The sequence below is a fragment of the Neopsephotus bourkii genome, unplaced genomic scaffold, assembly GCF_033783945.1.
Source record: "Neopsephotus bourkii isolate Nb327-2 ecotype Australia unplaced genomic scaffold, CSIRO-AGI_Nbou_v1 NB_196, whole genome shotgun sequence".
NCBI classification, from domain to species: Eukaryota; Metazoa; Chordata; class Aves; order Psittaciformes; family Psittacidae; genus Neopsephotus; species Neopsephotus bourkii.
In genome coordinates this window covers 11,399,258-11,422,760 of record NW_026900709.1, presented here as the reverse complement: position 1 = coordinate 11,422,760, position 23,503 = coordinate 11,399,258, and the positions used below count along the sequence as shown (strand labels likewise).

Here is a 23,503-nt window from a genome sequence, read left to right as displayed (position 1 = left end):
ATCTTGGCAGTACTGGCAAATGATATCTTGTTCTAATCCATATTAAAAACAAGTCCAAAATGTTATGTTCCTGTACTACCAGATTATTTGCTTAGTTGGAATGCAGCAAGAACCTTCTCCTGCAGCTTGCTTCAGACAAATAGATAGAAGCAGCAGTACATTACTGCTATTAAAAATTGTCCAACAAGACAACTCAAAACCTGTCTTTAGATGGCTTGTGCAAAACTAACAGACCGGATAACCATTAGGTAGATTGAAGGTTGCCATTATCTCCATATTGTTTGGTTCTTTGTATTATATATGAAACCTACCAAATCAGACCATCATTTTCTCTATTTTAAAGACCATAGATTTTGAAACAATATTAACTGTGTTGATCCACTGCCTTTATTACTACAGCAAGAAAAGCTTAATTTTAAAAGTTGAATTTCTAAATAAAAGTAAAATATATGTCAGCTGATAGGAAGTGCTGTAGTTTCACTGCAGACCTAGGAAGTTTTCTACCAGAGAAAGATACAGTCCAAAAGTACTAATGTGAATCTTTGTGATAAATGATGAGGGCTACCAGTTGAAGCTGTAGGGCTAAAGCAGACTAGCAGCAGGGAAGATTAAGAACTGCCTTTTCCTCCTGTGACACTGAACCACCAAATCTATCACATGCTTTATTCAGAGCTGACCAGCACTTTGCTGCCTCCAAGACCAGTTACTGGATGAAATGAACTGCTACCTAGAGGAAACACATAAAGAAACCCTGCAGAGGACCTCCTGCTCTAGCCTTGCTTCTTGGGAAGAGCAGTTCCAGAGCAAATTAGTGGTTTGGTGACCACCATGCAGAAGGTCACCTCCAAGCCAGGGGCCAACCAGAGGGATGGATGGAGAAGCAAAGCAAGGAAGGTGCTTGGACATACCTTCACTCTTTGGCCAGCCTGGACATGAGCTCCAGATTGTCCTCCTGAATCGAAACCCTGTGAAAGATGTGGAACTGGTGGGCTGGTGCTAGAGTGATCATCAGGCAATGAGCCTGATGCCCTTGTGGCTGCTAGTTCAGACTCCCATTCACAGCTGGAACAGTAGAAGGACCAACCTGAAATTCTGCCTCCTCTGTTTGGATTTAGTTTGGCTCTTTGTGAAGCTGTAAAAATCTAACTTGCAGTGCACTGAATACCTCTCCATGCGGTAACAGGAGAGACCTTAGCTTTCAGCATCTGAGTCCGCATGTGTGCAAGTCACCCGCAATGCTCATGCACTGTTCCTATCACCAACAATTTCCATTTGGTCCAATCTGGAAAACAACCTGAGTAATACAAGGATGAATTTTTCTGTTAAGTATTTCCAATGCTGCCTTTTGGCAAGAAATAATGTTGAAAGTCACTTGGAAACGAAAGGTACAGCTAAGAGTTGTTTCAATTATTTCATAAATAAGCTGCTAAAATACAAAGAGTAAAATCCAGGCAATACTAATATTCCTCATATTTATACCATCATCAGCCAAGCAGAGTGTTGACTCACTGCAATTACATTTTCATTTACTAGAGTAGAACTACAACAGAAATTCAAGTTGAAATAGCTTTATAAAGCTATTTTTGCATAAATCTTGCAGTTTCATCTACTTTTGCAGCAGGACTTGATATTTAGGAAACTCAGATATTTATGATATTACAGATATTTACAGACATTATAGGTGAGATAACATTGAAACAGAAGGTTTAGATTTTACCCCAGCACTTTAGCTGAAGACTCACCATTGATTCTGGGACTATGAAATTTGCACATATGCATCTGAGTACATGGTACACGTCTGCAAGAGATGATGCCAATTTAAACACCTATAGAAAGGGCACACAATTAAGCTGTCCATACCTAATCTAAGGTTTAATTGCTCAGTTGAAAGCCCCTAGAAATAAAGCTTCTGAAGATTTCATTTATGAAATATGCTTCTGTACTTGTTTTGGCAGTTATCTAATAGATGTACAAGTTCTGGTTTGCATCAGTCTGTGGTTCTTTTAAACTCAAAGCAATTTAATGTTACATGAAAGACTAACTCATTCTAGGAATTTAGATTCCCTGTTCTGCCTGTACACTCAAATTTGTGTATGTTGGTTTACTACAGGATTTAATAATGTGGTTTTGGGGGGAAAATTAGAGAGAAGTGGGAAATTAATTTTATGTCCTGTCCAAGCCTGAGACATGAAGAGATTTCTGTCTTTACCAGAAATTTAAAAAACCCAACAACACAAACAGTTTTGTTCTTAGAAGCACAAGTTACAGCAAAGCCTATGCGTGCTTTGGATATTTTAAATTTTTTTAAAGCTAATTTTAGAATTTTTAATTTTTGAAATTTAGATTTTGTGCCAAATTCACCTTTGATCTCTTTGAGGGAATAATGATAATAATAAAAGGGTTTTGATAAACTGGTGTCTTATGTTTTCATAGCTTCACTAGTATACTGACATGGTGCTGCCGAACCAGCACAGGGCACTCTGACTCCTGACTGCCTTGATCATCCTCTGGTCCTGGGAGGGACACAGGGCAAATAGGTACCACTGGACACAGTGGTATCACTAGACACCTGGGAGGACACAGGTGACACAGATGTGGACAAAGAAGCGGGCTCAAAGTCTTATAAAGGGGAATAGTTTAAAGCATGGCACAAATCAAATAAAAGCGACTCAGGTCAAGAAAGTGAAAACGCCCTTCTGCTCTCCTCTGCATCTCCAATTACAGAAGTCTTTGCTCCAATTTATTTCTCTTTGGAAACAACTTTTTACAGCTGCACATGGCAAGTACTTAGCTAGCGAGTGAAGAAGGGAAGCTGGAAAGAATGATTATTAATGGATTCTGCCAAAAAAATAGGCAGGGCAAAGTCTTCAGTTGCTTAGCACAAGAACTAGCAGGACTTCCCTAAGCAAAGAGGGGGAATGTCCTGCATTGTTATCCTCAGAAGGGAAACAGTGCAGCTGTATTGCCTTCTGCAGCAACCTGGGGCCTGACCTCCAGGAAACATACAGCACCCCAACTGTCTACTTGTCGATGTGGTCAAGTCCACACACATTAAGAGAGAGCATTTACCCAAGTTGTTGTTAACTGAAACCAAGAGATGCAATTCAGCCATCTGCATTTTATTTCAGGTATTTGTATCTCCAACCCTTTTCCACGACCATCAACAACAAAGTGTTTCCATGCAGCAAGTGTAGCCAAGTGTGCATGTGGCTGCCTGCCCTGGAGGGCACAGGCTTACCAGTGAGCTCAGGGGACTGTAGGGACATCACAAAGTCATATCTAGCTGACTGCATAGGTCAGGCCTGGGCAGATGTGTCAGGCAGGTGATTACACTGAGAGGGACAGATCCACATCTTGCCTAAACTTGGTGGGACGTGCAAGCCATTGCTCAATGGGAGACAAGGTACCCCAGCCAGCTGCTATGGGACCAGCAGTGGCTCCTTCTTCCTGTAGGGTTTTGGAAGTCTGCATTGCACCTCTGTGCTAGCTGGCAGCTCTGAGACAGGAGCTCATTGGGAGCCCAGGGAGCAGCTGGCTTTAGAGGTTATTGCCTCCATGCCAGGCAGCAGACCTAGCTAAGTTCTTGCTGGTATTCCAAATGCAGCTTTTTGTATGAAAAGTAGTAGTTTTGTGCTGTTTAATCTAAAAAAAAAAAACACCCCAAAACCCCAAACCAGTATGTACGGCATACCACTGCCAAGAAAATACATACCCACAAAGCCAAAAGCAGCCACATGCCATCATTCAACACTTGCATTTCCTCTTTAGAACATCCATTGACAAGTCCTCTTACTCCACAGGACTGCTCAAATTTGTCTTTGCTAACGTCAATCTACTAACAACTCGGAGGAGAGAACAAATGGGTCACTGCAGGCTGGCTCAGCGCAGGTGCCCTGGAACAGCAGGTATTGGAGGGTGGCAGCTGATTTCCTCTTAAACTTCTTTGTAATAAGAGTGGCTGTCACAGTTGTTAAACCCTAGCTAAAGTTAGTACCACATCTGCTGAACCCTGTAAATATGGCTGAAACCCTGATCAAACTGAACGGTTTGGTTAGCTCGCATGGGCAAAACCAAATTTGATTTATTTTAAGTAAGTTTAAAGACTAAGTTTAGCACCTGGCAGACTGAAATATGACTCTTAACATCTCTGCTTTCTAAACCAGAACTGGTAATTAAACACAGAGTTAAGAATCACTTCAAATCTGAGGCCACAAGCTTTCAAATAAAAAGAAAACCTTTTTCCGAACTCAGAAAGCTGCTTTAACTGGATCAAATCCACAGGTGAAAGGAAGCTTGCGTTGGGTATTTTGGGTCATAAGACATTTTTACTCTTATGAAATACACTTTCTCTCTTAAACTGCAGTCCTGATGACTGGCAGTGCTCAAACAAGTGATGGTGCAAGGATCACTGTTTTCTTCTGTATCTGCCAAGGCCCTTATAAGCAGGCTGGCTCAAAGAGGGCTGGGCTAAAGATGGTCCTGGTCCAGGCACCACCACACAGGCAAAAAGCCCTGCTTCTGCACAGAAGGCGTATGGCAGCACCAGGGCGACTGTTGAACGAAGCCTGAACTCTGCACCCAAATGCTGCCTCAGGTGAGCCCTGATCCATTAAAACTTGCTAGTAGGAAACACTCTTCAATGCAGACCAAACTAAGGTTTTGCACAGTAGCATGGCCTTGAAGTTTGCCACTAGCACCAGAGTTTTGAGATCCATGATAAAAATGTCTGTCTTCTCACAACTGCTCACCTGAGAAAGCAGCACAGCCTGCCTTTCCAGGTCTCCCTTTTACGCTGGGGGCAGACATGGTCCTTACCTTGACACCTGCTAATGACAACCACCCAATACTTTCCCACAGTGTGCAGTATAATGCACCCATTTTAGCTGTTGACTTCCAAATTATGAGAGTAAAATCTCCTCAGGAAACTCAGGAACAGGTCACCTTCTCCCTGAAAACTGGAGTATGGGTTGTCCATACGCATGGAAGTGTTTATTGCCTTTAAAATAACTATTCAGCTTTCAGCAATAACCAGAACGATTTAAAGTCACTGTCAACCAGGAGACTGAAATACAGAATGACAGACAGCAGGGGTGGAAGAGAGCACCTACCCTTCCCCTGAGTCACTCACTATTGATTGTATCACTCCTGGCAGGTATTTATCTCTTCTCTCCCAAAAATTCTCCAGTGATTGAAATTCTGCAATATCCCTCAGTCATCTGCTTAGCCTTACAGCTAATGAAGCTTTTCCCAGTACCTAATCACAGCCTTTGCTGTGATTTCATTTGCTATTTCTGATCCTATTTACAACTGATGTGCAAAAGAATTTATTCCTTTTCTCTTCATGGCTATGTGAAAACTGTTTACATGCCTCTTTGATCTCTCCTCTTTAGGCTAAGCAATCGTATTTCCTCCAGTCTTTCCTCACAGGCTGTATCTGGTCTTTCATCATTACTGCTGCTTCTAGGATGTTCCATAATCCCACATCTTTAACTCAGTATTGCATTTTATGCTCTTTTGCAGCATCCAATTTATTAATTTGAAATAAAATATGTCAATTTAAAAATACTCATATTTTCCCTATCTGCATTTCTCCCTCCTTCAAACATACATTTCTTTCTAACCCACAGTGTCCAAACAGGTATTGTCACATAGTAGTACCATCTTTTTTGGTCCTCTAATGTGGAATAACTCTCACAATTATCAGACTTTGCACCAATTCTCATTGTGGCAGCAGTTCATCATGCTTGGTATGCCTTGTGGAGCCACTAATGGAGCAAGACCTTTGTCCACTCCTTCTGTCCAGACCTTTGTCCACTCCTTCTGTCCAGACCTTCCCTCTCATGTCTCCCAAGCCCAGCACCCAGATTTCTCCAGACAGTGGTTTCCAAAGCTAGTGCGCTGCTGAAGCTACAGCAAAGCATCAACACACCTGGACCACCAACAGACCATATTGAAACCCAGAATGGTTTTGTGCTCAAAACCAGAGAACCAAAATCCCAAGTGCCTGTGGTATCCTCCCAGCATTAGTTTCTACCTGTCCCATTAATCACAGTAAGCCACAGTCAGGGCTCACAACACACTGTATTTGAGACAGAAAACAATATCTGATCTGCTGGAATATACCAGCTCTAGGGAAGCACACTGCAGCCTATCTACAGCACAAGTTTCTTGCTTGAACCTCTGCTTGAGCCTTTGTTCAGTAGCACCAAAGTCTGAACATTGCAGCCTTCACCATGCAGTTTTCAAGTGTAACATCATTTGCTCTGAGTCAGGACAATTATGAATTCACAATACCTGGTTAAATCATATCTTATGTCTCCTGAGCTACTTGTGAAGTCTTAAATCCCTCCACTGTTTTTCCTGTGCTACCAAAATGAAAAAAAAACCCCACTGCACATGTTAAGAGCTTGTAGATCTGGCAGAAAATTTAATGTTAACCTAAGGCACCTAAATCTGACACTGCAAAAGGTGTGCCACATCAGAGCATGTCAGTAAACTGGCATTGTCGTTAATCCTGCCCTGGAGGAGAATGGCTCTTACATTACCACACTGCAAATCAAGACATGAGATGGCTCTATAACAGCCTTCTGGCTGTTATAGGTCAGGAATGACACACACCAGAGATGTTTCCCCATGCTACTGATCACACAGTGACTCCTCCCCACTCCCATCCCTCTTCCTGGTGCAAGCCCTTCAGGCTCTGTACCTTGTTACCAGCAGGAACGATGCTCACACAGAACAGGAGGTCTGGTAAATTCAATCCAGAATATACTTGCTGAAGTTAATTAGATCGCAGTGACATTTTCCTGCACATTCCTGCAAGGAAGAAAAAAAATGAACCATTAAATGTGAAACCACAGAGTCTGGGTATGTATCCATTATGCGTTTCCCTGTGTAAGTGAAATTCTGCATGAGAAAATGGTAGTGTGTAAAGAGGAGCCCACCTCCATCAAAAGAGAAATCAGAACAGGAAAACACACTGACTGGGCTCTCTGTATCAGTCCCTGAGGCCAAAGGGCCTAGTTTGTACTCAAACAAGGTTAAGATAATTTACCTGACTTCAGCATAGCATCGTAAAAGCCAGTATAAATGGTATAATGAAAGCAGAAAAGCATAAACACGTGTAGATGAATGTGTTGGTAAGACTGAATGGAGTTATCCACTTGTGCAGTTAGCTGATCCTCTTAAAAGGGCTATGGTTCACCAATCAGGTTTGCAATAACAGGTTTCTATAGTTTAGTCTACAGAGAAATGCACGCAAAAGCTGAAGCAAATCAGCTAAAAGTAAAACTGAACTCCCTCAACCTCTAGGTGTTTTTAACAGCTAATTACAAAAATGATTTGCAGAAGCTGCATTCAGGTAGGGGGGGATAAGAGGGGGAGGAAGAAAGAGTAGAGAATGGCCAGCAAGATGTGACAAGCATGCTGCAAATAATGATTAATGTCTCAGCAAAAGATACCCATGTCCATTTGATGTATTTAATATTAAAACAACAAAATGTCTTCAACAATCCAGTCAATTTAAAATAAACCATGAGAACAATAATCATTCAGCATTTTATGGATTTTTTTTCTGTTTAGAGATCAAAGTCTCAAGACTCCAGTTCCTTACTGGTATGTAACCTTTGAATACACTGCAGTGAAATGAAACCCACAAAGGGATGCTGCCATAAACTCTCTGAAGCTGGTCTGTGCAGTTCAGGTTTGCAATACCTGGCATTGCACATGTTAACTCCTTTCCCCCCCCCCCCCCCCCCCCCCCTTGCAGAATTGGACTACCCTCTGCTGTGAATCCAAGTGCACAGTGGGCACAAAGTCAACAGAGCAATGCATCTGAGTAGCTTTTGAGGAGCAAAACTGGCCAGTGATTCAAGTAGCATCCTGAGTGGTTTGTTCTGTTTGTTTGCAGAATTAAGGATACTTTTAAGCTGCTTTCATCTAACGTCGAAGCTCTGTCAGACTTAAACTTTTATAATAACACTGTCCAAGGGAAAGAAACCAAACTAAATAATAAAAAAGTTACATAAAAATGATTTTTTTCTTCCATAGATGCTATGATTATGTGCACACATATACACACAGTTTTTTCTCCTTCTGAAGTTCATTAAAAGAGGACGGATTTTTCCCTGAGCACAGAATTTGTCCCCATCTGGTTCCATTTTTTTACTACTTTCTTTTTTGTGTGTGTTTCCTTCTCTTGCATTCCAATCCATATTTATTTCATTTTGTGTAGTCTGTATTCTTCATTCCCTTTCCTCTTTTTGCAGATTTCCTTTTTAATTTCTTAGGGAAAAAACCATTCTTTCCCTGGTTTTCATAGTGCAAGCTGGTGGGATGGGCCCATTCAGAAATTCCCCCTCTCCCACACCCTCTGCCCCTCTTTCCCTGTCAGTCCTGGTTGCCTGTGCTTACTCCTGGTAGCAGAGTGAAATGTTAGGCTTTTTTTCATTTAGGGAAGTCTATCAGGGTTTTTAATTCAGTTTCAAATACCTGGTGCAAGCCTCTGCATGGAGGCTCAAATATATTATTTATGAGCCATTATATTTAGCTTAAAACAACTCCCAGTCTACTTGAGATGAGCCGCTATAAGGCAGGATTAGGCTGAAATGAAAATGTCTGCAGTGAGATTTTACAAAATTGCTTTTAAATCACATTCTTATTCAAATGGAGTTGAGTTTGACAGTGCTCTGGTGAAGGCCATAAACCCTAATAAAGCAGTAAGGCTCATTTGGGGCAGAACCTTGGCTCTTTTTGCAAAACCTGACAGTTTTACAGAAGCAGAGGAGCCCGGCTAAGGCCAGAACCTTCTGAACGTAAAATTTCAAAGCTCAAAACATAAGAGCAAGCTCTGCAAAGGCTGCAGAGTGTGAGAGCCACAGAGCTGTTTACTGCCCAGAAATAGGGCCCTGCTATTCCCAAACTGCTGAGACCTCAGCACCCTGAGGCAGAGCCAGACCCAGCATCCACCTCCCAGGGCAGGAGGAGGTGAAGACTTTCCAGCTCATTCAGCACAGTCCTTCCTGAGCTGCTGCGTTCATTTTAGGTAGATGTTTTTATGCTGAGATCAGAATGAATCCACTAAGAGGTATGAAGAGAGCAAAAGAGCAGCACAACTTACATTGCTTTTCTACAGAATCGAGGAAATACAGAAAAAAATATTTAGGAAGAAGCATAGGCAGCTTTAGGAATACTTGCCTGACACTCAAATCCCTGATTTTAATGTCTGGCATGCCCTTGGTAGAGCATCTGTCATTCCCAACACCTGCATTTCATGCTGCATCACTGCCACTACCACTGTCCAAGCCCATTCACCTCACAAGCTGTGACCCTGCCCAGTGAGCAAGGGACACTGAACACAACAAGCACCTTAGCCTTCCACCACTGCTATCTGTGCAGGCTGTGCAGCCACTACCTCCTCTTCCCACCATCTTCTCTCAGCACCACGTGTGCCAACGCTGCTAGTATCTGCTTTTAGTTCAGACCCTGTGCAGCACTACTACTACTACTACTACTACTACTACTATCTTCTATATTTTATCCTCTTAAAGTTTATTTTCTTTGTAACTTTCACTCCTACTTTGCATTCAGCATTTTTAATTAATCCCAATTGCCTAGTAATATTTAAAAGTCATGAATGTGGTTTTGTGCATGAATACAAAATGTACATCCCATTAAACAGCCTCACTCTGAGAGCTCTCAAGTTTTCCAGCACCAAACTGGTGCTGTTTCATTCCCAGTACAGTGCTTTCCCAAGTCAAAACCTTCCAGCAGAGAAAAGCTGGGATGGAATTCCTCAACAGAAATTATCAGAAATGAGAGAAAACCTTAAGAGTCTGCACCAGCAAAATCAAACAGAACAGCTATATACACGGTACAACTGAAGCAGATAAAGTGAAGTTCTCACTAGTCAGTAAGTTTAGCCTGTGCTTGGAAAAGCACTCTCTGGTATTTATTAACACTGACACTTCAAAATCCAGACCCTTTGCTCATTATATGAGAGTCTTAACAAGACGGAGAAGACTTCATTCACGCTTCTAATGTGACTCAGGTCCACACGGCCATTGTACAGCAAAGCAAGGCAGGCTCCTAGCTTCTGACGAACCAAGCTAACTTACAGACGACCTTCCTATTGTTGCCTCATACTGTCCTGCTCTGAAAGCCCAGATCACTCACTGCTAATGCAACTGCCATATAGGTCACCCTGCCAAAAAGCTGTGAGAATACGTTTGCAGAACCCCTGTAGGATGGTTAAAGAGAAATTCCAAAGGAACTAACCTGTGCTGTGTGAATCTGCCGGAGGTCGCCCAGTTCTAAGCTTTCCCAGTGGCTTCAATCTCATTTCCTGTGGAGCGGCACGTGATGCCACACTTCCTCACTGCACCTTGCGAGACCTAATTCGCTTACTCGGTAAAACCAGATGAAGACATTATCTGTCCCTTACAGCATGTTTAAGAGGTTTCTGCTCTTACGCTGGCATTTCTGCATGGCCAAAGAGCTCTCGATTGCCTTCTGAGTCACTCCATGACTCAATTGACATTTCTGTACTATTTCTTTGTATTACTACCGAACACTGAATGTGATTCTGTTACAGCAGGCTCAGTGCCCCCCCCTTCTTTTAAAGAGGAAACAAATGAACAAATGCAATAGAGGAGAATGTAACTACACTGAAGCGTGGGAAATTTCACTTCAAGGATATTTGCTTACCAAATTTTCAGAGTGGTAATGAATTGATGTATTTGAATAGATGCAGTTAGCACCAGTTTCCAGAAATATTTTTAATTTGAATATAGAATGACTGAATGGCTTGGTTTGGAAAGGACCTTCAGATCATCCAGTTCTAACCCCCTGCCATGGGCAGGGACACCTTCCACTAGACTAGGTTGATCAAAGCCCCATCCAACCTGGCCTTGAACACTGCCAGGGATGGGTCAGTCACAGCTTCCTTGGGCAACCTGTACTAGTGCCTCACCAGGACAGGAGTTTGAGTCCTATGAAAACCAGTTTATTACTTCCGAAGAACAGAGGTTTCCTTCTCAGTTGCAGCAATGTGCATCCATATATCTTTCAGGTTTGAAGACTACCATATCAGAGGAGAGGAAGAATGGTCTTACCAGGATCAGCAAGGAGATACTCCTCTGCTGGAAGATGCTCCACGTGGAGTATGTTAAACACCCTTCAATAAGGCTTAAGGAGAGGGTGGAGATCAATTAGACATCTCTTTATTTAGTGAGAGTTGAAACAACAACAGCCAATGCCTGAGGCACTGATCAGCCTGGCAAGGACTGAGTGAGGGTGGACGGGTTACACTGCCAGAGGAGTTGGAAACTGATTGCAAACATCTGTGCTGAGGCACTGATTGGATTTAGCTGCACCTAAGTGTGGGTGTGAAGAACCTGAAGGCAGGAAGAGAGTGAACAGACAGTGATGCTGCACATTTGGGCTGCAAAGCTTTCAGCAGCAACCCTTGTTTACAGCTGTCATGCATTTCTCCCACCATGCCCCACAGCTGTCTCAGGACTGTACTGAACAATTGATCTCGTGTTCATAAGTGAATTAGTTTTGTTTTCTTTTTCTCACTCTCAGGCAGCAGGGGACAACTGCTATCATGGAGCTGGTTCTGCTGCTATGCAGGCTGTAAAACAGAAACGCAGCTTACAGTGAGAGGCCCAGAGCAAACCAACAGGAGCTGCTTCTGTGCCCACTGGTTGAGAGGTTTCCACTAAAACTGTCATCTTTTAAATTAAACTGTGCCAGATGAAGACATCAGTCTTGTGAACAGCATCCTGGTGATCACCAGCCAGGGATTACCACCCCATCTGCTGCTCTGGGGCTTCCTACAATTGCTCAGTGGTTTACTACAAGCCAAATTAGTGACAATAACTCTTATCTGTTAAAATAATCTGGCTCATTTTGCTGGAAATCGAGTACTACAAATGGTTTCAGTGATCCCTCCTACCCATAGAGATGCAGGAGTAGTGACCGCTGGCAAAGAGGCAGTGAGGAACAACAGGATTTCACAGAGCTAAGTACTGAACAAACCACACCCATCTAGTAAAAGATGTATTTTATGTGTAAACACACAGCGGATACCCACACAAAAGGAAACACAGAAAAGACGAGTCCACAAAATGGGTGCTTTTGCATCACCCTCTTTGGGCGCACACACGCCTACTTGCGCAGGCACACCCGAGCTCCTGCGGCTGCAGCAGGAGAGCATGTGCAAACACATGTCCACAGATGCACCTGCTCTGCCCCATGTAAAGTTTTGGCCAAATGGCATTATTGACACTGGAAGACACTCGAGAGCACTGTGAGACACACACAGCTAAAGCATTTTCCCCTCCGTAAGCGTGCAGAGACACGATACGCTGGACCCCAAGCTTCAGAGGCGCTGAGGGGAAGTTGAAGAGTTCAGGAAGTGGCCATGTTTGCTCTCAGCACACTGCCTCTTTGTCTTCCCCTCAGCTGCTCACCCAGGGGCTTTCAGGCAGCCCAAATCCCTCACAAGAGATGGGTTATTTCTATCTGTTTTAAAAAGGGGCTATGTTTATAAAGTCACTTTTAATGTGTCAACCTCCATGTGAGGATCTAGCTGCTTACATTGGACCATGCCATAGCTGTACTTGAGAGTCACTGGTGGGGCAAATGTACTTTTATTCCCACCCCCAGACGCTCAGGGCTGCTCAAGATGGGAGGAATTGGTTCGCCCAGCAGGTAACTCACAGCAGTCTCCCAGCTGCTTTTAAGCTATTCCCAAAGAAAACAGCCTCCCAGGGTGTTGCTTCAGCCAAGTTCAGAGTGCAGCAGCACCTTGGCATCCCCTTCAGTGGGGCCACAGGGAAGGGACAGCAAAGGCTGACACTGGAAGGGGGACTTACCATATCCACATTGCTCTGGCACAGCAGGGTTTGCTGAGCCACCACGGACACCAGAGCTCTGTCAGCTCTGACTATGGACAATTAAGACATGAAGGAAACATCTGAAGCCCGATAAATTCTGTCCTCTAAACAAACCGCTTATTTCCCCATGCTTGTAACAGATGAGGGAACTCCTTCCAGAGGATTGAAGCCTCGACAGGCTTTTTGGCAGTACTCTCACTTAGAAGTAGTTGGTTTATCACATAATAAGTAATGCTGTATCTCACCTTGTATATAAACAAGATAAAACCATCTCTATCAACTGAGTGGAAAGCATACCTGAAGCTCTTCTTTATGTACACTTGGCTACCTAATGGAGACATGTGCCTGTAACCCTGCAGATGGCACAAGTTGTTTTTAAGACAGTGAATCGATTTCCCCTCCCTTGCCACAAGATCAAACAGCGTTAGATTTATGGATAAAGGACCACCCCAGCAGCAATAACAAGCTGCACAGGGATGTTAATAGACACAGCTGTAAATCTATTTACACAAATAATTTGCTGTCCTGGGCTTCAGGGTTAAAAAGGCAATCACAGGCTCTGAGATTTTTGGTTTAGGTTATTAACATCACTACCTTACATCCACACATTTGAGTTTACCAGACTTGGTGACCCAGGCTAATGGAGCATTTTGAACCCCAGCATTCAAAACCCACACATTCCACTTGCCTTATAAAAACAGGCTCTATATATTCATTACACAGAAACTCAGCCACTTCACTGATACGGCTAAGACGATGCACACACACTAGCGGATATGGTGGGGACTGTTTTCTATCTGGTACCTGTCACCAGCAAATATGAGCAATTAATATTTCAGTGACTGGGTAAACCAATTTGTACTGCTCTTGGCCTCCAGTGGGACAGCGCATGTGAGTGCAGGAGTAAGCCATCGTGTGGAGCTGCTAATATGCAGCTACAAAAGAACAAACCCCAAATCTGTTTGCCAAATCACCAGAGTCAAGCACTAATACAGAGGTGTTCAAACTTCAAAGCAGGAGCACAGTCGGCAAGAGTTTGTTGAAAGAATTACAACCAGGCCTGGAAACTGGGACTTCTCAGTAGCATATAATCCCTGCTGTTCCCATTTCCTCTTGCTCATTATCGGCACAGACGGGGGCTGAAGATTAGTAAGCAGTGGGTGTTTGGGGTGAATTAGAGCATGTGTGATGTAGAGCTAGGTATCCTGGTGGCATCTCCTTGGCTTCGGAGAAAGATCTAAATATTTAATGTTGCCCACTGTGCTTCTTCAGAACAATGATACATTAACATGTGCCTTGGGGGTGGGAGAATCATACCAGATAAAACCAAATCCATCTTGCCCTTTGCCCAGGACATGAACAAAATATGATGGTCAAAAGTTTCCTGCCAAATTCCCTCCCTGTATTGACAGGTACATGGAGGATGAAGAGTTTTCACACTGCTCCAGACCTGTCTGAAACCAGGAGAAAAAAAAAAAAGGCAAAACAAAACCCGAACCCGCAAACTCTGGGACAAAATCCTGCACACAGCTTTGTGCATATGAGATATTACATTTTCAGCTGTCACCCTTGGCTTTAGGCACAGGTTACCCTTTCAGAGGACAGCCACATAAATAAGAGGCATTACTAAGAACTTGAAAAGTACCAAACTGACAAACCTTGCTCTCAAAGTTACTTGTTCTCCCTGCTCGTAATACAGACATTAACAGACTCCTGAAGAAAAGTTCCGCACTGCACATGTATTATGATATGTATCATAAGATAGATTTCTATCTTTGTAGAAATCCTTTCATATCTTTATAGATATTTCTAACAACCTTAATATGGTCTCAAGAATCAAACCTGAAGTTTTAATAAAAGGAACACTGCTGATCACTGCTTACAATACTTAATTTCACATAAACCCTAATTTCTTATATTTTTATACAATAATCTTGAAACACAGTTTCTTTTTGACCTGATCAAAATATGGGATTTCTTAACAACTCCACCAACGTAAGAAACAATGTATGCTATCTTTCCAAAGACTGCTCTCAATACTGATCAGTCAAAACTGCCTGTTTTTCTAGCACAATGCTTGTTATATTTTGGTAATGGCATACCTAGTCTCAAAGTACCTTTTTCAACATATAAGCATAGCTATGATGGTGATAACGAAACATGTTTATTATTGAGCAATGTTTTTAGCATTAGCCTGAGTTTTAAAGTTTACAAAGCTTCAGATCTGAACAATTTGATGAAGAATTTTTAGGAAACATCAAGTGGCTTTAGAAGATCACACTTAAATTCAAATACTACTTTATATTCAAACTTCCAGTCAGTATTTGTGTACGTATAGGCACATATGCATAAGGACGCGAACAAAGCAATCTACACCTTAGGAACCATGATGTACCAACGTGCACGTATTTTAAAGCCACAAAACCAGTATTCATTAACAAGAGCAATTTTCTATCTGACATGTGGCATACAGTTTCAAGCTGTTACTTCTACTTGGTTTATTTCTCCTTTACAACCCAAGTATTCATACTGGAAGGACTGAAAATTTGTGATTAGGTAGAAAACAGAGAAGGAGATAGCTATATGCAGGGTGATACAGGAGCATATATTGACATGATTTCATTGGAGACAAGAAAGCTGTACAGTATTTCATAGTTGAAGCATCCTATGCAAAGCTCATGACCTCTCCCCCAATAGAAAATAAGTCCCTGTGAGTGGGAACTTCAGTCCGTTTCTTGCATTCCTCCCATGGGTGGTATATTCCACATCAGGAATATCTGGATGCCAAATATAGCCACAGATCTGAGTCTGTGCATACTTGCTGGGCAATTATAAAAGAGAAGCAGCTTCTCTGCTGCCTAATGGGTGAGATCTTTGATTCCTTACTTATGTACCAGTGCCAGCAATTCCATACTGAGATTGGAACTACTCCAGAGTAAGGTGAGCAAGATCAGATCATGTGCAAGATCAGAGCATGTATTTTTTCTTTCATTAATATTTATTGAAAACAACAGTCTCCCAAGAATAATCAGGAGAAAGGGAGGCTCATGATAAGAATACGTATATCCAGTGCATTCCACATTCTCATTTAATTGTCTATGCAATTACTATGACTTAGGAGGGCAGTAACTGAAAAATGGACCAGGGAATTGAAGGGACACGGAAACACACCTGGATGACAGTCTTGGAAGCTAAAGGTCTCAGTTTCCTTAGGCACTGAAAAAAATAAATCAGCCCTGTTGAGAGATCCTACATGTCACTCACATGTGTGCGGTAGCTGCATGGGGCACATCCAAGCAAGACTGCTCAGTGTTAGGCCCGGTCTGAAAGGATCACTCAGCCATGAACAGTTTCAATGCTCATTCACAATCTGACTACTTCATGATGGATTTCAGCATGGAAGTCATTCTGTGCCATTTTAAGCAGGAACTTCCGTCTCACAGATCTGGGATTACTGGCTCATGGCACTCAGGCTATGCTAAATCTGACTGAAAGCAGTGTTTAGTCACAGCTCACCTAGCTTAGAGATAAACTGCTGATCCAGAAATATAATTACCTATATTGCCAATCATCAGAGCCTGGTTTCATCAGCTGCTGAAACTGCAGGAAACTGCTCCTGGAGGACATAAAGCAACAGCTCTGCCTCAAAAGATTCTGGGGACACACTGCTGTCCCCACAGTTAGACAAGTAAAAGGAGCTGGGCTCCCAATGCCTTGGCTATGCAACTTCCCGTAACATGCTTGGGAATTGGCAATCAGGATAAGTCCCAAATGTGTGGGTTGAGATTGGGAGTGGAGGTGTTAGTATGATATTCTGTCTTGAAGCAGCTTGGCACCAGGTCTCCCTCATTAGCAGAAGTTTCACACAATATAACTGAACTTTGCAGTCATCGGTCTCTATCCCACTCTGCATGTGCTTTGTTTCTTTCCCATTAGCAAAAGGCCAGGTATTCAGAGAACAGAATAATTAAACATATAGCTAGGTCTATGGTTTATAGCTCTGAGGGTGTTACCTATGCACAGTAGAAAACCCCTGCTCCATTGCATTTTGAAGCACGGCTGTCTGAAAAGTTGCTGCTAACAGAGCAGATTTGCCTTACAGTCCAATTTATGGACTGGTCAGCAAAGCTGGCTGGCTCCCCTGCAAGGCTGCAGTGCAGCAGTGACCTAAGAGAACCATGCAGAGGAAAGCATCAGGGGCCTCCTAAAACCCTCCTGCTCAACCTGAGAAATTGTGGCTGCCCCAGAGTAAGGAGGAGACTACAGCATGGGCCCCTTGAGGGAGGTGATGAATATTAGTCATGGACATTTTGGTAGAGCCCAAATGCTTCCAGTTGTTCTGTGGGCCATGTCCCAGCAGAGCCAGCACACCCTGGCATGGTCCCCCACAGAGGGTGAATTACGAGCTGATACTCCCTGGCTCTCATTGGCAATGTCTTGAAGCATCCCCACACACTGCGGGAGGCTTCAGCCGCTTCCACGTCGCTACATGCTGCCAGCGGGGGCTCAGCTACACCAGCTGTGATACAGGCTGTTTATACCTACTTGAGGTTTCACAATGTTAATAGTTTGGATGTAAGTAAACTTTGTGACATTTAACTTCAGGCTTTTTGCTGCTAAATGGGACAAGGTCTGTTCTTTCACTCTTAATGCCAAAGCCAGCACCTCATGTCACTCTCGGGAACTGTGGTTTTGAAGACCTCTCATTTTCTATGAGGCTATTTCCGTAACTATATCCTTAAGAGCTATTGAAAACACCCCTTATTTTATCCTTGTCCTTATCCTCAGAGAGAGGGTCCGAGATCCTGCACTTATGCACATTACAGAAAATGACAATGATACCAGGGGGCATTTGCTCCATTGAGAAATGAAGAAACCAGGACTTGAACACACCAGAGCTAAATACAGGGAAGTGAGACTGCAATATGTGACAATTTCACTGGACAAAAGTGAGGTTTATTGCATCAAACATGCTTGCAGATACTCTGGGGTATTTTCCTTCCCAGTAGTCACATCTCAGTAATCCCCCCAGACTTTAGATGATGTCACAAGGGCACTGGAGCTATAAAGCAGAAGAAAGAACGATCCTACCTTCAGGATAATACTTTTCAAAAACAACCAGCAGTGTCCACCAGAGAACAGAGGGAACACCTCCAGAAACCTAATGGGAAACAGCCTAGAGCAAAGCCTTGGGAAGTGCTGTCCTGACCTTGCCTGAAGCGATCCTGCTCCACTAGTCTCTTCTCAGCACTGATCCTGCTCAGCAATCCTACATCAAGGGCAGGACTAGACTCAGAGTTGCACCTACCAGCCCTTTTGCTAGTTCAGGTTTTTTTATATATGTGTATGTGCCTTCTCACTCTTTAGGGCATAAAGACATTCCTAGCTAAGAAAAAGCAGTGGGACACTTCCTGATCTCTATATAAAGTCTATATAAAGGGAAGAAGGTGAAAATACACTACTTATTCTTTAACTTTACCTTCTTGCAGGGTTTTCCTGTTCTATTTTCATTTGCTTCTCTCTGTACCCCACAACGGATGGCCTGGAGCAAAGGCCTTGGAACCTGCAAATGCTGAGGTATTATATACCATGTGATCTCATTACCATAGTTACATTAATGCCTCATCAGTCTTGCCCATCAGTGAGCAGTGAACAAACATATTTGTGAGACAAATAAAAGCTTTCAGCCTAGCAAAAAAGAGCAGTCATATACCACCCTTACTGTAAACAAGTATAAGCTCCATTATTCCTCCTAAGAGGAAGCTTTCTTGAGGAACTTTTAAAGTAACACAAACCAGAAGACGACAATGACAGTTCTTTCCCTTGGAAGCACAAAATCCCCTCAATGTTCTCATCTAAGTACTGCGCATGATGACATCCAACTAGGTTTTACCCTGCAACTCACTCACATTATCAGGGATGTTCTGCTAAACAAATGGCACAATTTAGATGAATAAAGAGGGAACTTGTCCAGTCATCTCAAGCTGTTTGTCAGTTATGGAACACTTCATTTTCTAGTTCCCTATGGCAGCTCAAGTTAATTTGACTTCTTCTTGACTCCTGTCAGCATGCAATTTTTAAGGATGACCAAATGAAACATGGAAAAGAGACAACAAAATTTGGAGACAATGATCCTGCAGAGAGCTGCCTAAGGGAAGGATAACCAATAAATGAGGAAGTTAATGTTGCTCAGATTCCACTTAAGGGAACAAGTAAGTATAAGCATGCAGCAACTCTTCAGAGTTAGATGCTTCACTTTGAAAAGCATCATCTTAAAATAAAAACTAAACAAGACAAGAACACAAGTTCATTTACAGCCAAGGGATACAAGTCAGTTCAATTAAGAATAATCTATTTAAAGCAAGTTGTGCCATGAAACAAGGTTTCTGTCCCTGCCTAAGCCACCTATTCAGATCCAATGCAGAGCTTGTATTTGAAGATACAGTAGGAAGGTCCAAGGGACAATTATTTCCATGTGGTTTGTTGTTGCCTAGTATTAAAGTTTTGTGGCTGTCTGCTGCCATTGGGAGCTTCAGGTTCCAAGATGCCACCAGAACTATTGACTGGCAGAGTCGTACTTTTAAGGAATATCTGTCTCTCAGTTTCAAAGTAGTATTAGTCTGTGGTGGTTTGAAAATGCAACCTGCAGACAGGAACAATGATATACTGGTAGGTGTTGCCTCTGTGGCCTTAGATGGATAGCATTCTCTCTCAAACTGAAATCGACATATAGCACACCTTCCTCACTGCTATTGTTTGATTTTTCAATTCATCCCATTGGAATAGAAATTGTATTGTCAAATGCATTTGCTATCTCAGATGTCTTAAAATCAAAGACAAGATGGATGACCACATGAAAAAGAGGGAGCATCTGACCACAGATACGTATAAAGAGATCTCTATATCAAACCATGCAAACTCACTTATGTGCATGAGCATGTGGTTTGTTTACTTACAACATAATGTAACACACAGCACCCTTTATGGTTTACATTTAGTACTTCCATTAAAAACTGTTTTCAGTAGCTTCAAATGTGAAAGCAAGATTGAAAATTCTCAATTTTTTATTTCCATGCCAGAAAAAAAGGAAAAAAAACCCCAAACACCAAAAACCACCACTTTTAGAAATGTATTAGGCAAAGTGGGTCAGTTGCTGTTGGGTAAATCAGGATGTGAGAAGTGACTGACATGATGGCCTTGGAAGGACTGACAAGCTGGGGTAAATCAAAGAGTGGACTGACTGTAGGTAGAGCTTAGTACTGCATGGCTAATGCTGTCCATGTTTGCCAAACTGCAAACCAAACTGACCCAAAAGCGTGAAGGTAGTATCCTTCAATTACTAGCTAAGCAACATCTCCCCAGGTAGAAGCCGAGGGAAAGAACAATCCCCATCCCTGTATTTTTCATCATCCATGTCTTTCTATTAAGAACCTACCTAGCTAATGCTAGTCACAAAAACCAGTTACCCTCCTGTTTAAGCTACTCATAAAAAGGAAGGTTTCCCATTCACGCCACCCTCTTACAGCTCCGCAGTGCTATCTCAGCAGCTGGAGTTTGCAAGCTGCCTCCAAGCACCTATATCTTTCCTCAGGGACCAGGGTAATTTGAGGGTGGCTATAACACCCCCACTATTCTCAGGGCCTGCCAGTGAGGTGAGCTAATGAGGCACCATCTGTTGTTCCCAGCAGAAATAGCAGAGACACCCCTGATCTAGGGCAGCAGCTCTCAAACTTAACTGCTCACATCACTGCTTCAAGAAAATAAAAGTGGAAGCTCAGGCAAACTTCTCTTTCACTTCTTGAAATAGGGGCCAGGGCACAGCTCTGAGCCACTGGGTGCTCAGACTGCTCTGGATGGGCTCTGTGCCCGCTGAAGATCATTTAACCTTCTCAATTCCCAAGAACAAGTATTTTAAAGATTGTATTTTGCACATTTGATAACACTGCACTTACCCTTCCACAGTCTCGCTTGCCTATGGAGATTCTTTAAACCAGCAAAAGAGAAGACAAGACAAATATCTGAAAACAAAACCAGAATCTGGATCAGAAAATTCATTACATAGTCTATAATTTAATGCTCTGAACTACAGGAGATTAAGTTCTACATACATTCAGTGGGAAGAAATTCGTGCTGCTAACCAAATCCTGCAGTGACATAAACCTGAGGGCAGAGTCTGGACCTGCCAGCCTTGGGCTGTCCTTGCCAGCACACTCATGTGTACTGCAGCTATTTCTCCTGCCAAGAAATCCCAAGTTCTCAGCTCTACACCTGTCCCATTGCAAAGATGCCTTTTCTAATGTTTAAGACAGTTTGTTGGATTCAATCACATCAACAAGCATGGCTAACTCAGCATACATTCGCAACCACTTACGCTTGTCTCGCTTCCACTGCAGCCGGGCATAGCAGCCATACCTATCTTCCAAGAAAAGCTGCCCAGACAATTCAGCTTTATGTAGCTGGCACGCTCAGCTGCTACAGGGCATTACTCTGACGCACAGCTCTCTCCACAGAGCAGCAACACATATGTATAATTGGACAACAGGTTGTGGCAACAATAAAATGACACATTATCCTATCCAATTTCTATGACTTAAAGGATTTCCCAACTTTCCATGCCTGCTGATGCCTTCTTAGTATTTAGATACCCGTGTCAAGGGAGTTACAAAACTGATCTGTTATTGTGGGGAGCAAGTGATAGACAGATCTGCTGAATGATGCAAGGCTCCACTGACTTTTAGTTATGCTTATGTAACTCCATAGCTTCACAGCTGCTAATAGTTAGCAGATGACCTGCATAAGTGCTAGACAAAAAGAGACAGCAAAGGAGAACCCTGCTTCATCACTTCAAAACCAAGCTACCAAAAGAAGAGTAATGACTTTTTAAATCTGCTGTGATTTTCTTTTCTCCTCTCAACTGAATCCAAACAAACACAGCCTAACAAATTCAGCATAACTTATAACCGAAGATCTGAATGGTGCCTTGTTCACAGCACTTGGATTTGAAACACAGATGCAGTTAACTCACAGCTTAACTCCTTCCATGGTACTCTTTAAAATGCTGATCTGTGCTCTTCTCAGCTTCCAGATTTTAAAAAGTTTAAGTGATTTTTTTTTTTCCCCTTTTTAAACAAAGCGAGATTCAAGCTTGGATTCAGCGTGCAGCTTCCCCTGCTCTCCTCCTCTCTTAAAAATAAGTGATTAATTGTTATGCAGCAAACTGGGAATAACATCACTTTCTAAAAATTTCCTTTGCAGCTCTTGTCTTTATTTCACCAAATTCTTTTCCAGATCTGAGGTTTTCTGTGTCTCCTGAAAAAAAGTCAATGCAATAAACTGTTCTTTAGTGCTAAAATACCCAAACTAACCTCCCCCCCATCCCAAGCTCTCAAAGGGTAAAAGTAGTCTCTGTTGTAGAGTGACCTGAAAGTAGTTGAGTAGGAAAAGGAGATGGGTTTATGCATATAGACAACATCTTTTAGCTGCTAAGCCACTAGTCTGCCAGTCTGGAGATTTATGGTCCTCTCCCAACACTATTACTGACCTGCTGCTATGAGACTTGGGCAAAGTTAGTTCCCCACACTAAGCTTCTCTATGCACTCCAGGTTTTGAGATCTTTCTTCAGAGTTCTCAAGGCCAATTTTGGATGTTTTGAGACCACTTTTATTCCCAGGTGTTCTGGCGGCAGACAAAAGCAACCATGCTTATCCAGTAATGCAAAAACACAACATACAGCCAGCTGGAAGGAACCACTGGATCTCCTGTGGTTCAGAGCATGGCTAGCCTGGCTTAAAGCTGATTGCTTGGGCTTGTCCAGTCCAGTTTTTAGACCATCTCCAAGGATAGAGACTCCACAATCTCTCTGTACAATCAGTTTTAGTTGTTAGATACTCTCACCATCAAGGACCTTCCTGGCAATTTTCATAGGAAGCAGTACAAGGAGCTGAGGAATGCATTCTTCTCAGGGCTCATTTCTGGTCCTGTTAAGTCAGGGTCCATGAAAGTTGAGAGAAGCCTGCTCCACACTGCCTACTCTTCATAGCAAGAGGATTTCTGCACCCGAGCACAGCATTCACCAAAAGTATTAGAGATGGAGGAAGAAGAGGGAATCACCCCACTTCCTTAAGCTATCACAAGAGAAATATGCACAGGCTATTTTGGTCTTGCTGTAGCTTACAGCATTTATTTTAACCTCTATAATACTTCCCATTAAAGAATATCCTGTAGTTTCTTCAGCAGGAGATACGTACTCAAGCTTAGCTCAAATGAGAATGAAAGCTCTCATGAAAACATACACTGGAGGATAGGAAGGCTCTCCACATGGACTTATTCCCAGGAAGGAAACAGCAGGAGCTACACATATACACACACTGAAAAGATTATGACGAGGGATGCCACAAATAGCTTAAATCTTAGGAACTTTTACTTCTGCAACATTAGTAGTTTAAGGAGCTACAAAATTATACATTTTAACTCCAAAGCAACTTACGTGTAATTGGAACCAAATGTAGAACACTAGCAAGGTTACCGCAGAGTTAAGTGTTACAAAACAGACTCTTGAACTACTCCTTCCCGTTTATCTCCTTCCAGGAATAAGGAAAAACTTT

General features: G+C 42.6%; 1 protein-coding gene across 3 annotated transcripts in view; it reads right to left on the bottom strand.

Moving 5' to 3' along the window:
- WIPF1 (WAS/WASL interacting protein family member 1) overlaps window positions 1-23,503 on the bottom strand; it is a 56,249-nt gene that overhangs the window by 28,621 nt on the left and 4,125 nt on the right. Inside the window, exons 1-2 of one of the 3 annotated variants that reach the window (XM_061380212.1) lie at window positions 10,276-10,546; window positions 6,707-6,816 (exon numbers count right to left, since the gene is read on the bottom strand). The gene's annotated coding sequence lies outside the window, so the exon portion shown is untranslated. Of the gene's footprint in view, window positions 1-6,706; window positions 6,817-7,332; window positions 7,420-10,275; window positions 10,547-23,503 lie in introns of those variants that run through there. The other 2 variants (XM_061380216.1, XM_061380206.1) reach the window with 2 other exon arrangements.